General features: G+C 49.0%; 4 pseudogenes; all 4 read left to right on the forward strand.

Moving 5' to 3' along the window:
• Nucleotides 1-2,575: 2,575 nt before the first annotated feature.
• Nucleotides 2,576-2,788, forward strand: LOC124720345 (annotated as a pseudogene).
• A 3,276-nt stretch (nucleotides 2,789-6,064) lies between these two features.
• On the forward strand, nucleotides 6,065-6,277 carry LOC124720352 (annotated as a pseudogene).
• Nucleotides 6,278-9,552: 3,275 nt separating this feature from the next.
• LOC124720363 lies at nucleotides 9,553-9,765 on the forward strand (annotated as a pseudogene).
• Nucleotides 9,766-13,039: 3,274 nt separating this feature from the next.
• LOC124720372 lies at nucleotides 13,040-13,252 on the forward strand (annotated as a pseudogene).
• The last annotated feature ends 53 nt before the right edge of the window (nucleotides 13,253-13,305 follow it).

A 13,305-nucleotide genomic window follows, 5' to 3' on the forward strand; every position in this document is an offset into this window, starting at 1 on the left:
AAGCATTTAGGCCCTGACACTGCGGTTTTTCATCTCTGGCGGTACTCCGCAAGAATACCGCCCTTCGATTGTGCCATTCCAGCACTAATCGAAGTGCTAGGTTTTCCGGCCTGTTAGGAGACCGCTTCTGCAAAATGTGCGAGGAGATTTTTGCTGGTTGCGAGCTACCCGCCGATTTTCTAGCTGTACGTATTGGCTTTAATCCAAAGGTCACAGGTCACTGATGGGCTAAAGACGTACGTCCCATCACCGTTCTTAACACTGATTATAAGTTGGTGGCACGAAGTGTGGCTTCACGTCTTAAACAGGGAATGAATAAGGTACTTTGTCCCACTCAATCATGTGGCGTTTCGAATCGAACCACCTTCACCGCTGCTTCTATATACCGTGATGCTGTCTTACTCACCCACCGCCGACGCTCGAACCCCGGCTGCAATTGATCCCTAGATTTCGCCGGTGCCTCCGATAGGGTCTCCCATCCTACCTGCTGGCCGTTATGTAGCGGATGGGTTTCGGGGAGCACTTCATAAGAGTCATCCGGCACTTCTTGGATGGAGCAAATTCCACAATCATTGTGAACGGTTGCAGATCACGACCAATTTCCATCAGACGATCAGTTCGACAAGGGTGTCCCTTGTCAGTGTATTTTATCGCTTTGGCGCTGTACCCCATGCTGCGTGACATCGGACGGATGGTCGATGGTGTTCCTTTCCCAGGCGTCACCTTCCGCAGTGTGGCGTAGGCGGATGGTGTAGGTGTGTTTGTAGCAAACGCCAGGGACATCGATTCGGTTCGCCGAGTCCTCCACGTTTATGAACGAGCATCCGGTGCCATGTTAAAATCCAACAAAATGGTGCTAATCCCACTAGGACCACGATCATTGACCATCGAACGCCCATGCTACCGGATTGTAGGGGAACAACGTATCTTGGGTCTTGAGGTGACTGCCTGTCCACAGCGCATGTTAACACTCACGTGCAGGCGGATTCTCACGCGCATCAGAGGACTTTGCGTGAGTCACACTGATCAACGACTCGACCTCCATCAACGAATCCAACTGATTAATACTTACATCCTATCACGGGCATGGTATGTAGCACAACTCCTTACGCTACCGAAACAAACCAGCAGAGCCATCTCACAAACAGTATATTGCCTATTGTGGCGGCGTGCACTATTCAAAGTTGATGCACAGACTTGTACACTGCCAAAAGTCGATAGTCGCCTTGGACTCATTGACTTTCCCCACAAATGTGCGGCAATCCTGATTCACCGTATCGCCACTTTGCGTGAGATTGACCCAGGTGGGACAACAGCGGTGCTTTTCGACCGTTATCGCCTACAATCGGCGCGTGCACCAGTATGCTTGACACATATTCCATTCCGGATGACGACAGTCAAGGACTATCACCTCAATCAAAGTTACATCCTAGCAGTCGCCACCGACAAGGCACGCACATCGAAGCGCCTTTACTAGGTGCTTCGAGGCCAGCTCACACCACACAAATTGGAGGACAGACGACCGTCGGTCATCTGGCACCACGCTTGGGCTAATATCAACCACCTAGCCCTTCCCACAGAAGTTTCAGCGCTATGGTATCGCGTTGTAAACAATTTAATACCCACTAATCATCGCCTGGCGGCCATCCTCCTATGGCCCTCGGCTGCTTGCGGCCGATGTGGTGACGTAGACACCAGAGAGCATCGTCTCCTATGCCCTCACGTCACAGAAGTGTGGGACCTTGCACGTGTGCTATTAACGCTGATCGGTGGGACTACACTGGACTATGTGTCAGTCGACTGGTTCCTTAACCCTGGTATTCAGACCAACCCCCGAACACGACGTAACGCAATGGTGTGTCTCTTGGGCCAAACCATTTTCACGATCTATGACCTTTGCCTCGCAGATGCTGTCTCTTTCATGGACTACCTTTGGAGCCAGCATCGCCTGGCGGAATCTGACCGGAAATATACCATTACTTTTGCAAGATTTCTTAAAGTTGCAATGGTTCATGGTTATCAAAAGGTGTTCCGGGCTAACTAAGGCACCTCGTATTAGAATTGCCTGAGTGTACCCCTGGATCTTTGTCACTCGGACTTTCAAACTACCCTTGACTTACCCATACCCCAGATTTGATATTGGCCTTCTGGGCATCACTAGAGTAGACTGTTCTGTGATACTGATAATATGAAAATTGGTAACATGCGAATTGTGTGAACCTTGTATGAAAAATTATTGGAAAATTGGAAAACGCATAATCTATCTTAGAGGATTATTACTTTGTTAATTCTATGGGCGATGGGATTATCTCGCCAGTTCGTTTGAGTGTGCTGCGTCGCTGTTTTTTTTTTTATTTTGCCTTCATTTCTGTCTTTATTTATTTCTTTCTATTTAGTTTTTAAAATCATCACTTGCCTCACACCTGCAGAGGGAGGTGTGTTTCTGAGTAGTGTGTCGTCGCCCCCTGAGGCATAGCAGAGTATGCCTCCGCTTTTATTTTCGGTTTATGGCAATAAGTCTTGCTACTAACAACACCCTGCTTTACGTGCTGCGTCGACACTAGAGGATGGCGGCATTTTTGGAGAGGAAAAGGTAGGGCTATAGGGGAGGTAGGAGGGAAAAAAAGTGTAGTATCTGTTCTTATCAGCTTAATATCTGATACGTCCTGCATCACACGACCAGAATATTAAACTCATTTTTGGCTTCTGACGGAGTGCTAGGGGCTTGCTCCACCTCTGTAGCGGGTTGGCCCGGCATTGCAGTACCGCCGGGATCGGCCCACCTAAAATTAATTAAAACACAGCCTGAAATGGGTTAACATTCTGCAGTGATCAGATATTCCGCTGGTAGCAAAACTTGTCGTAGTTGTTGATGTGCCCAGTAGTTAGTTGCTTACACACCACGATTTCTTTTAATTAATTTAAGATTATCTTAAGTAATTTTTTTTTTTTTTTTTTTTTGCGGTTAGCCGGACCGCACTCGCAGCCGCATTACGCTAGGCTGGTAATTTATGGGGGCACAGGACAGTGCCTTCGGATGCCTCGTTAGCATCTCTTATGGTCTGGTCACAGATAATTTTAATTAAATTGTTTGGAGTTATAACCTTAGCTCCTCGCGAACGTCGTCGTCGTCGTCGCCGCCGCACGCACGCAGAATACGTGTGTACACACGCACACACACATATGCAGTAGGTGGTGGACGACGTAAGCACTCGGCTAGGTGTAGCTCGCGCCAGTATAGCTCGCACCGGCCTGACGCTGCTGTGGGGCGGCCTCACGGCTTCTCCACTGCCCTGGCAGCTAGCGGCGTTCAAATAGGAGTCGCAGTTTACTCCTCGACATGGAGGGTAGTACTGGGCTGTTGACGAGTGCTCTCGTATATTGTCGTTCCTTCCGGCACTTGCTTTTGCGATGTTTTCGACGGTCGCCTGTTGCCATATCAGCCCGCACCACCGTATGTCACTCCCTCATGTGGAACGCACACGCTGCAAGCATTTAGGCCCTGACACTGCGGTTTTTCATCTCTGGCGGTACTCCGCAAGGATACCGCCCTTCGATTGTGCCATTCCAGCACTAATCGAAGTGCTAGGTTTTCCGGCCTGTTAGGAGACCGCTTCTGCAAAATGTGCGAGGAGATTTTTGCTGGTTGCGAGCTACCCGCCGATTTTCTAGCTGTACATATTGGCTTTAATCCAAAGGTCACAGGTCACTGATGGGCTAAAGACGTACGTCCCATCACCGTTCTTAACACTGATTATAAGTTGGTGGCACGAAGTGTGGCTTCACGTCTTAAACAGGGAATGAATAAGGTACTTTGTCCCACTCAATCATGTGGCGTTTCGAATCGAACCACCTTCACCGCTGCTTCTATATACCGTGATGCTGTCTTACTCACCCACCGCCGACGCTCGAACCCCGGCTGCAATTGATCCCTAGATTTCGCCGGTGCCTCCGATAGGGTCTCCCATCCTACCTGCTGGCCGTTATGTAGCGGATGGGTTTCGGGGAGCACTTCATAAGAGTCATCCGGCACTTCTTGGATGGAGCAAATTCCACAATCATTGTGAACGGTTGCAGATCACGACCAATTTCCATCAGACGATCAGTTCGACAAGGGTGTCCCTTGTCAGTGTATTTTATCGCTTTGGCGCTGTACCCCATGCTGCGTGACATCGGACGGATGGTCGATGGTGTTCCTTTCCCAGGCGTCACCTTCCGCAGTGTGGCGTAGGCGGATGGTGTAGGTGTGTTTGTAGCAAACGCCAGGGACATCGATTCGGTTCGCCGAGTCCTCCACGTTTATGAACGAGCATCCGGTGCCATGTTAAAATCCAACAAAATGGTGCTAATCCCACTAGGACCACGATCATTGACCATCGAACGCCCATGCTACCGGATTGTAGGGGAACAACGTATCTTGGGTCTTGAGGTGACTGCCTGTCCACAGCGCATGTTAACACTCACGTGCAGGCGGATTCTCACGCGCATCAGAGGACTTTGCGTGAGTCACACTGATCAACGACTCGACCTCCATCAACGAATCCAACTGATTAATACTTACATCCTATCACGGGCATGGTATGTAGCACAACTCCTTACGCTACCGAAACAAACCAGCAGAGCCATCTCACAAACAGTATATTGCCTATTGTGGCGGCGTGCACTATTCAAAGTTGATGCACAGACTTGTACACTGCCAAAAGTCGATAGTCGCCTTGGACTCATTGACTTTCCCCACAAATGTGCGGCAATCCTGATTCACCGTATCGCCACTTTGCGTGAGATTGACCCAGGTGGGACAACAGCGGTGCTTTTCGACCGTTATCGCCTACAATCGGCGCGTGCACCAGTATGCTTGACACATATTCCATTCCGGATGACGACAGTCAAGGACTATCACCTCAATCAAAGTTACATCCTAGCAGTCGCCACCGACAAGGCACGCACATCGAAGCGCCTTTACTAGGTGCTTCGAGGCCAGCTCACACCACACAAATTGGAGGACAGACGACCGTCGGTCATCTGGCACCACGCTTGGGCTAATATCAACCACCTAGCCCTTCCCACAGAAGTTTCAGCGCTATGGTATCGCGTTGTAAACAATTTAATACCCACTAATCATCGCCTGGCGGCCATCCTCCTATGGCCCTCGGCTGCTTGCGGCCGATGTGGTGACGTAGACACCAGAGAGCATCGTCTCCTATGCCCTCACGTCACAGAAGTGTGGGACCTTGCACGTGTGCTATTAACGCTGATCGGTGGGACTACACTGGACTATGTGTCAGTCGACTGGTTCCTTAACCCTGGTATTCAGACCAACCCCCGAACACGACGTAACGCAATGGTGTGTCTCTTGGGCCAAACCATTTTCACGATCTATGACCTTTGCCTCGCAGATGCTGTCTCTTTCATGGACTACCTTTGGAGCCAGCATCGCCTGGCGGAATCTGACCGGAAATATACCATTACTTTTGCAAGATTTCTTAAAGTTGCAATGGTTCATGGTTATCAAAAGGTGTTCCGGGCTAACTAAGGCACCTCGTATTAGAATTGCCTGAGTGTACCCCTGGATCTTTGTCACTCGGACTTTCAAACTACCCTTGACTTACCCATACCCCAGATTTGATATTGGCCTTCTGGGCATCACTAGAGTAGACTGTTCTGTGATACTGATAATATGAAAATTGGTAACATGCGAATTGTGTGAACCTTGTATGAAAAATTATTGGAAAATTGGAAAACGCATAATCTATCTTAGAGGATTATTACTTTGTTAATTCTATGGGCGATGGGATTATCTCGCCAGTTCGTTTGAGTGTGCTGCGTCGCTGTTTTTTTTTTTATTTTGCCTTCATTTCTGTCTTTATTTATTTCTTTCTATTTAGTTTTTAAAATCATCACTTGCCTCACACCTGCAGAGGGAGGTGTGTTTCTGAGTAGTGTGTCGTCGCCCCCTGAGGCATAGCAGAGTATGCCTCCGCTTTTATTTTCGGTTTATGGCAATAAGTCTTGCTACTAACAACACCCTGCTTTACGTGCTGCGTCGACACTAGAGGATGGCGGCATTTTTGGAGAGGAAAAGGTAGGGCTATAGGGGAGGTAGGAGGGAAAAAAAGTGTAGTATCTGTTCTTATCAGCTTAATATCTGATACGTCCTGCATCACACGACCAGAATATTAAACTCATTTTTGGCTTCTGACGGAGTGCTAGGGGCTTGCTCCACCTCTGTAGCGGGTTGGCCCGGCATTGCAGTACCGCCGGGATCGGCCCACCTAAAATTAATTAAAACACAGCCTGAAATGGGTTAACATTCTGCAGTGATCAGATATTCCGCTGGTAGCAAAACTTGTCGTAGTTGTTGATGTGCCCAGTAGTTAGTTGCTTACACACCACGATTTCTTTTAATTAATTTAAGATTATCTTAAGTAATTTTTTTTTTTTTTTTTTTTTTTGCGGTTAGCCGGACCGCACTTGCAGCCGCATTACGCTAGGCTGGTAAATTATGGGGGCGCAGGACAGTGCCTTCGGATGCCTCGTTAGCGTCTCTTATGGTCTGGTCACAGATAATTTTAATTAAATTGTTTGGAGTTATAACCTTAGCTCCTCGCGAACGTCGTCGTCGTCGCCGCCGCACGCACGCAGAATACGTGTGTACACACGCACACACACATATGCAGTAGGTGGTGGACGACGTAAGCACTCGGCTAGGTGTAGCTCGCGCCAGTATAGCTCGCACCGGCCTGACGCTGCTGTGGGGCGGCCTCACGGCTTCTCCACTGCCCTGGCAGCTAGCGGCGTTCAAATAGGAGTCGCAGTTTACTCCTCGACATGGAGGGTAGTACTGGGCTGTTGACGAGTGCTCTCGTATATTGTCGTTCCTTCCGGCACTTGCTTTTGCGATGTTTTCGACGGTCGCCTGTTGCCATATCAGCCCGCACCACCGTATGTCACTCCCTCATGTGGAACGCACACGCTGCAAGCATTTAGGCCCTGACACTGCGGTTTTTCATCTCTGGCGGTACTCCGCAAGGATACCGCCCTTCGATTGTGCCATTCCAGCACTAATCGAAGTGCTAGGTTTTCCGGCCTGTTAGGAGACCGCTTCTGCAAAATGTGCGAGGAGATTTTTGCTGGTTGCGAGCTACCCGCCGATTTTCTAGCTGTACATATTGGCTTTAATCCAAAGGTCACAGGTCACTGATGGGCTAAAGACGTACGTCCCATCACCGTTCTTAACACTGATTATAAGTTGGTGGCACGAAGTGTGGCTTCACGTCTTAAACAGGGAATGAATAAGGTACTTTGTCCCACTCAATCATGTGGCGTTTCGAATCGAACCACCTTCACCGCTGCTTCTATATACCGTGATGCTGTCTTACTCACCCACCGCCGACGCTCGAACCCCGGCTGCAATTGATCCCTAGATTTCGCCGGTGCCTCCGATAGGGTCTCCCATCCTACCTGCTGGCCGTTATGTAGCGGATGGGTTTCGGGGAGCACTTCATAAGAGTCATCCGGCACTTCTTGGATGGAGCAAATTCCACAATCATTGTGAACGGTTGCAGATCACGACCAATTTCCATCAGACGATCAGTTCGACAAGGGTGTCCCTTGTCAGTGTATTTTATCGCTTTGGCGCTGTACCCCATGCTGCGTGACATCGGACGGATGGTCGATGGTGTTCCTTTCCCAGGCGTCACCTTCCGCAGTGTGGCGTAGGCGGATGGTGTAGGTGTGTTTGTAGCAAACGCCAGGGACATCGATTCGGTTCGCCGAGTCCTCCACGTTTATGAACGAGCATCCGGTGCCATGTTAAAATCCAACAAAATGGTGCTAATCCCACTAGGACCACGATCATTGACCATCGAACGCCCATGCTACCGGATTGTAGGGGAACAACGTATCTTGGGTCTTGAGGTGACTGCCTGTCCACAGCGCATGTTAACACTCACGTGCAGGCGGATTCTCACGCGCATCAGAGGACTTTGCGTGAGTCACACTGATCAACGACTCGACCTCCATCAACGAATCCAACTGATTAATACTTACATCCTATCACGGGCATGGTATGTAGCACAACTCCTTACGCTACCGAAACAAACCAGCAGAGCCATCTCACAAACAGTATATTGCCTATTGTGGCGGCGTGCACTATTCAAAGTTGATGCACAGACTTGTACACTGCCAAAAGTCGATAGTCGCCTTGGACTCATTGACTTTCCCCACAAATGTGCGGCAATCCTGATTCACCGTATCGCCACTTTGCGTGAGATTGACCCAGGTGGGACAACAGCGGTGCTTTTCGACCGTTATCGCCTACAATCGGCGCGTGCACCAGTATGCTTGACACATATTCCATTCCGGATGACGACAGTCAAGGACTATCACCTCAATCAAAGTTACATCCTAGCAGTCGCCACCGACAAGGCACGCACATCGAAGCGCCTTTACTAGGTGCTTCGAGGCCAGCTCACACCACACAAATTGGAGGACAGACGACCGTCGGTCATCTGGCACCACGCTTGGGCTAATATCAACCACCTAGCCCTTCCCACAGAAGTTTCAGCGCTATGGTATCGCGTTGTAAACAATTTAATACCCACTAATCATCGCCTGGCGGCCATCCTCCTATGGCCCTCGGCTGCTTGCGGCCGATGTGGTGACGTAGACACCAGAGAGCATCGTCTCCTATGCCCTCACGTCACAGAAGTGTGGGACCTTGCACGTGTGCTATTAACGCTGATCGGTGGGACTACACTGGACTATGTGTCAGTCGACTGGTTCCTTAACCCTGGTATTCAGACCAACCCCCGAACACGACGTAACGCAATGGTGTGTCTCTTGGGCCAAACCATTTTCACGATCTATGACCTTTGCCTCGCAGATGCTGTCTCTTTCATGGACTACCTTTGGAGCCAGCATCGCCTGGCGGAATCTGACCGGAAATATACCATTACTTTTGCAAGATTTCTTAAAGTTGCAATGGTTCATGGTTATCAAAAGGTGTTCCGGGCTAACTAAGGCACCTCGTATTAGAATTGCCTGAGTGTACCCCTGGATCTTTGTCACTCGGACTTTCAAACTACCCTTGACTTACCCATACCCCAGATTTGATATTGGCCTTCTGGGCATCACTAGAGTAGACTGTTCTGTGATACTGATAATATGAAAATTGGTAACATGCGAATTGTGTGAACCTTGTATGAAAAATTATTGGAAAATTGGAAAACGCATAATCTATCTTAGAGGATTATTACTTTGTTAATTCTATGGGCGATGGGATTATCTCGCCAGTTCGTTTGAGTGTGCTGCGTCGCTGTTTTTTTTTTTATTTTGCCTTCATTTCTGTCTTTATTTATTTCTTTCTATTTAGTTTTTAAAATCATCACTTGCCTCACACCTGCAGAGGGAGGTGTGTTTCTGAGTAGTGTGTCGTCGCCCCCTGAGGCATAGCAGAGTATGCCTCCGCTTTTATTTTCGGTTTATGGCAATAAGTCTTGCTACTAACAACACCCTGCTTTACGTGCTGCGTCGACACTAGAGGATGGCGGCATTTTTGGAGAGGAAAAGGTAGGGCTATAGGGGAGGTAGGAGGGAAAAAAAGTGTAGTATCTGTTCTTATCAGCTTAATATCTGATACGTCCTGCATCACACGACCAGAATATTAAACTCATTTTTGGCTTCTGACGGAGTGCTAGGGGCTTGCTCCACCTCTGTAGCGGGTTGGCCCGGCATTGCAGTACCGCCGGGATCGGCCCACCTAAAATTAATTAAAACACAGCCTGAAATGGGTTAACATTCTGCAGTGATCAGATATTCCGCTGGTAGCAAAACTTGTCGTAGTTGTTGATGTGCCCAGTAGTTAGTTGCTTACACACCACGATTTCTTTTAATTAATTTAAGATTATCTTAAGTAATTTTTTTTTTTTTTTTTTTTTTGCGGTTAGCCGGACCGCACTTGCAGCCGCATTACGCTAGGCTGGTAAATTATGGGGGCGCAGGACAGTGCCTTCGGATGCCTCGTTAGCGTCTCTTATGGTCTGGTCACAGATAATTTTAATTAAATTGTTTGGAGTTATAACCTTAGCTCCTCGCGAACGTCGTCGTCGTCGCCGCCGCACGCACGCAGAATACGTGTGTACACACGCACACACACATATGCAGTAGGTGGTGGACGACGTAAGCACTCGGCTAGGTGTAGCTCGCGCCAGTATAGCTCGCACCGGCCTGACGCTGCTGTGGGGCGGCCTCACGGCTTCTCCACTGCCCTGGCAGCTAGCGGCGTTCAAATAGGAGTCGCAGTTTACTCCTCGACATGGAGGGTAGTACTGGGCTGTTGACGAGTGCTCTCGTATATTGTCGTTCCTTCCGGCACTTGCTTTTGCGATGTTTTCGACGGTCGCCTGTTGCCATATCAGCCCGCACCACCGTATGTCACTCCCTCATGTGGAACGCACACGCTGCAAGCATTTAGGCCCTGACACTGCGGTTTTTCATCTCTGGCGGTACTCCGCAAGGATACCGCCCTTCGATTGTGCCATTCCAGCACTAATCGAAGTGCTAGGTTTTCCGGCCTGTTAGGAGACCGCTTCTGCAAAATGTGCGAGGAGATTTTTGCTGGTTGCGAGCTACCCGCCGATTTTCTAGCTGTACATATTGGCTTTAATCCAAAGGTCACAGGTCACTGATGGGCTAAAGACGTACGTCCCATCACCGTTCTTAACACTGATTATAAGTTGGTGGCACGAAGTGTGGCTTCACGTCTTAAACAGGGAATGAATAAGGTACTTTGTCCCACTCAATCATGTGGCGTTTCGAATCGAACCACCTTCACCGCTGCTTCTATATACCGTGATGCTGTCTTACTCACCCACCGCCGACGCTCGAACCCCGGCTGCAATTGATCCCTAGATTTCGCCGGTGCCTCCGATAGGGTCTCCCATCCTACCTGCTGGCCGTTATGTAGCGGATGGGTTTCGGGGAGCACTTCATAAGAGTCATCCGGCACTTCTTGGATGGAGCAAATTCCACAATCATTGTGAACGGTTGCAGATCACGACCAATTTCCATCAGACGATCAGTTCGACAAGGGTGTCCCTTGTCAGTGTATTTTATCGCTTTGGCGCTGTACCCCATGCTGCGTGACATCGGACGGATGGTCGATGGTGTTCCTTTCCCAGGCGTCACCTTCCGCAGTGTGGCGTAGGCGGATGGTGTAGGTGTGTTTGTAGCAAACGCCAGGGACATCGATTCGGTTCGCCGAGTCCTCCACGTTTATGAACGAGCATCCGGTGCCATGTTAAAATCCAACAAAATGGTGCTAATCCCACTAGGACCACGATCATTGACCATCGAACGCCCATGCTACCGGATTGTAGGGGAACAACGTATCTTGGGTCTTGAGGTGACTGCCTGTCCACAGCGCATGTTAACACTCACGTGCAGGCGGATTCTCACGCGCATCAGAGGACTTTGCGTGAGTCACACTGATCAACGACTCGACCTCCATCAACGAATCCAACTGATTAATACTTACATCCTATCACGGGCATGGTATGTAGCACAACTCCTTACGCTACCGAAACAAACCAGCAGAGCCATCTCACAAACAGTATATTGCCTATTGTGGCGGCGTGCACTATTCAAAGTTGATGCACAGACTTGTACACTGCCAAAAGTCGATAGTCGCCTTGGACTCATTGACTTTCCCCACAAATGTGCGGCAATCCTGATTCACCGTATCGCCACTTTGCGTGAGATTGACCCAGGTGGGACAACAGCGGTGCTTTTCGACCGTTATCGCCTACAATCGGCGCGTGCACCAGTATGCTTGACACATATTCCATTCCGGATGACGACAGTCAAGGACTATCACCTCAATCAAAGTTACATCCTAGCAGTCGCCACCGACAAGGCACGCACATCGAAGCGCCTTTACTAGGTGCTTCGAGGCCAGCTCACACCACACAAATTGGAGGACAGACGACCGTCGGTCATCTGGCACCACGCTTGGGCTAATATCAACCACCTAGCCCTTCCCACAGAAGTTTCAGCGCTATGGTATCGCGTTGTAAACAATTTAATACCCACTAATCATCGCCTGGCGGCCATCCTCCTATGGCCCTCGGCTGCTTGCGGCCGATGTGGTGACGTAGACACCAGAGAGCATCGTCTCCTATGCCCTCACGTCACAGAAGTGTGGGACCTTGCACGTGTGCTATTAACGCTGATCGGTGGGACTACACTGGACTATGTGTCAGTCGACTGGTTCCTTAACCCTGGTATTCAGACCAACCCCCGAACACGACGTAACGCAATGGTGTGTCTCTTGGGCCAAACCATTTTCACGATCTATGACCTTTGCCTCGCAGATGCTGTCTCTTTCATGGACTACCTTTGGAGCCAGCATCGCCTGGCGGAATCTGACCGGAAATATACCATTACTTTTGCAAGATTTCTTAAAGTTGCAATGGTTCATGGTTATCAAAAGGTGTTCCGGGCTAACTAAGGCACCTCGTATTAGAATTGCCTGAGTGTACCCCTGGATCTTTGTCACTCGGACTTTCAAACTACCCTTGACTTACCCATACCCCAGATTTGATATTGGCCTTCTGGGCATCACTAGAGTAGATTGTTCTGTGATACTGATAATATGAAAATTGGTAACATGCGAATTGTGTGAACCTTGTATGAAAAATTATTGGAAAATTGGAAAACGCATAATCTATCTTAGAGGATTATTACTTTGTTAATTCTATGGGCGATGGGATTATCTCGCCAGTTCGTTTGAGTGTGCTGCGTCGCTGTTTTTTTTTTTATTTTGCCTTCATTTCTGTCTTTATTTATTTCTTTCTATTTAGTTTTTAAAATCATCACTTGCCTCACACCTGCAGAGGGAGGTGTGTTTCTGAGTAGTGTGTCGTCGCCCCCTGAGGCATAGCAGAGTATGCCTCCGCTTTTATTTTCGGTTTATGGCAATAAGTCTTGCTACTAACAACACCCTGCTTTACGTGCTGCGTCGACACTAGAGGATGGCGGCATTTTTGGAGAGGAAAAGGTAGGGCTATAGGGGAGGTAGGAGGGAAAAAAAGTGTAGTATCTGTTCTTATCAGCTTAATATCTGATACGTCCTGCATCACACGACCAGAATATTAAACTCATTTTTGGCTTCTGACGGAGTGCTAGGGGCTTGCTCCACCTCTGTAGCGGGTTGGCCCGGCATTGCAGTACCGCCGGGATCGGCCCACCTAAAATTAATTAAAACACAGCCTGAAATGGGTTAACATTCTGCAGTGATCAGATATT

This window comes from Schistocerca piceifrons, chromosome 1 (genome assembly GCF_021461385.2).
Source record: "Schistocerca piceifrons isolate TAMUIC-IGC-003096 chromosome 1, iqSchPice1.1, whole genome shotgun sequence".
Lineage (NCBI taxonomy): Eukaryota > Metazoa > Arthropoda > Insecta > Orthoptera > Acrididae > Schistocerca > Schistocerca piceifrons.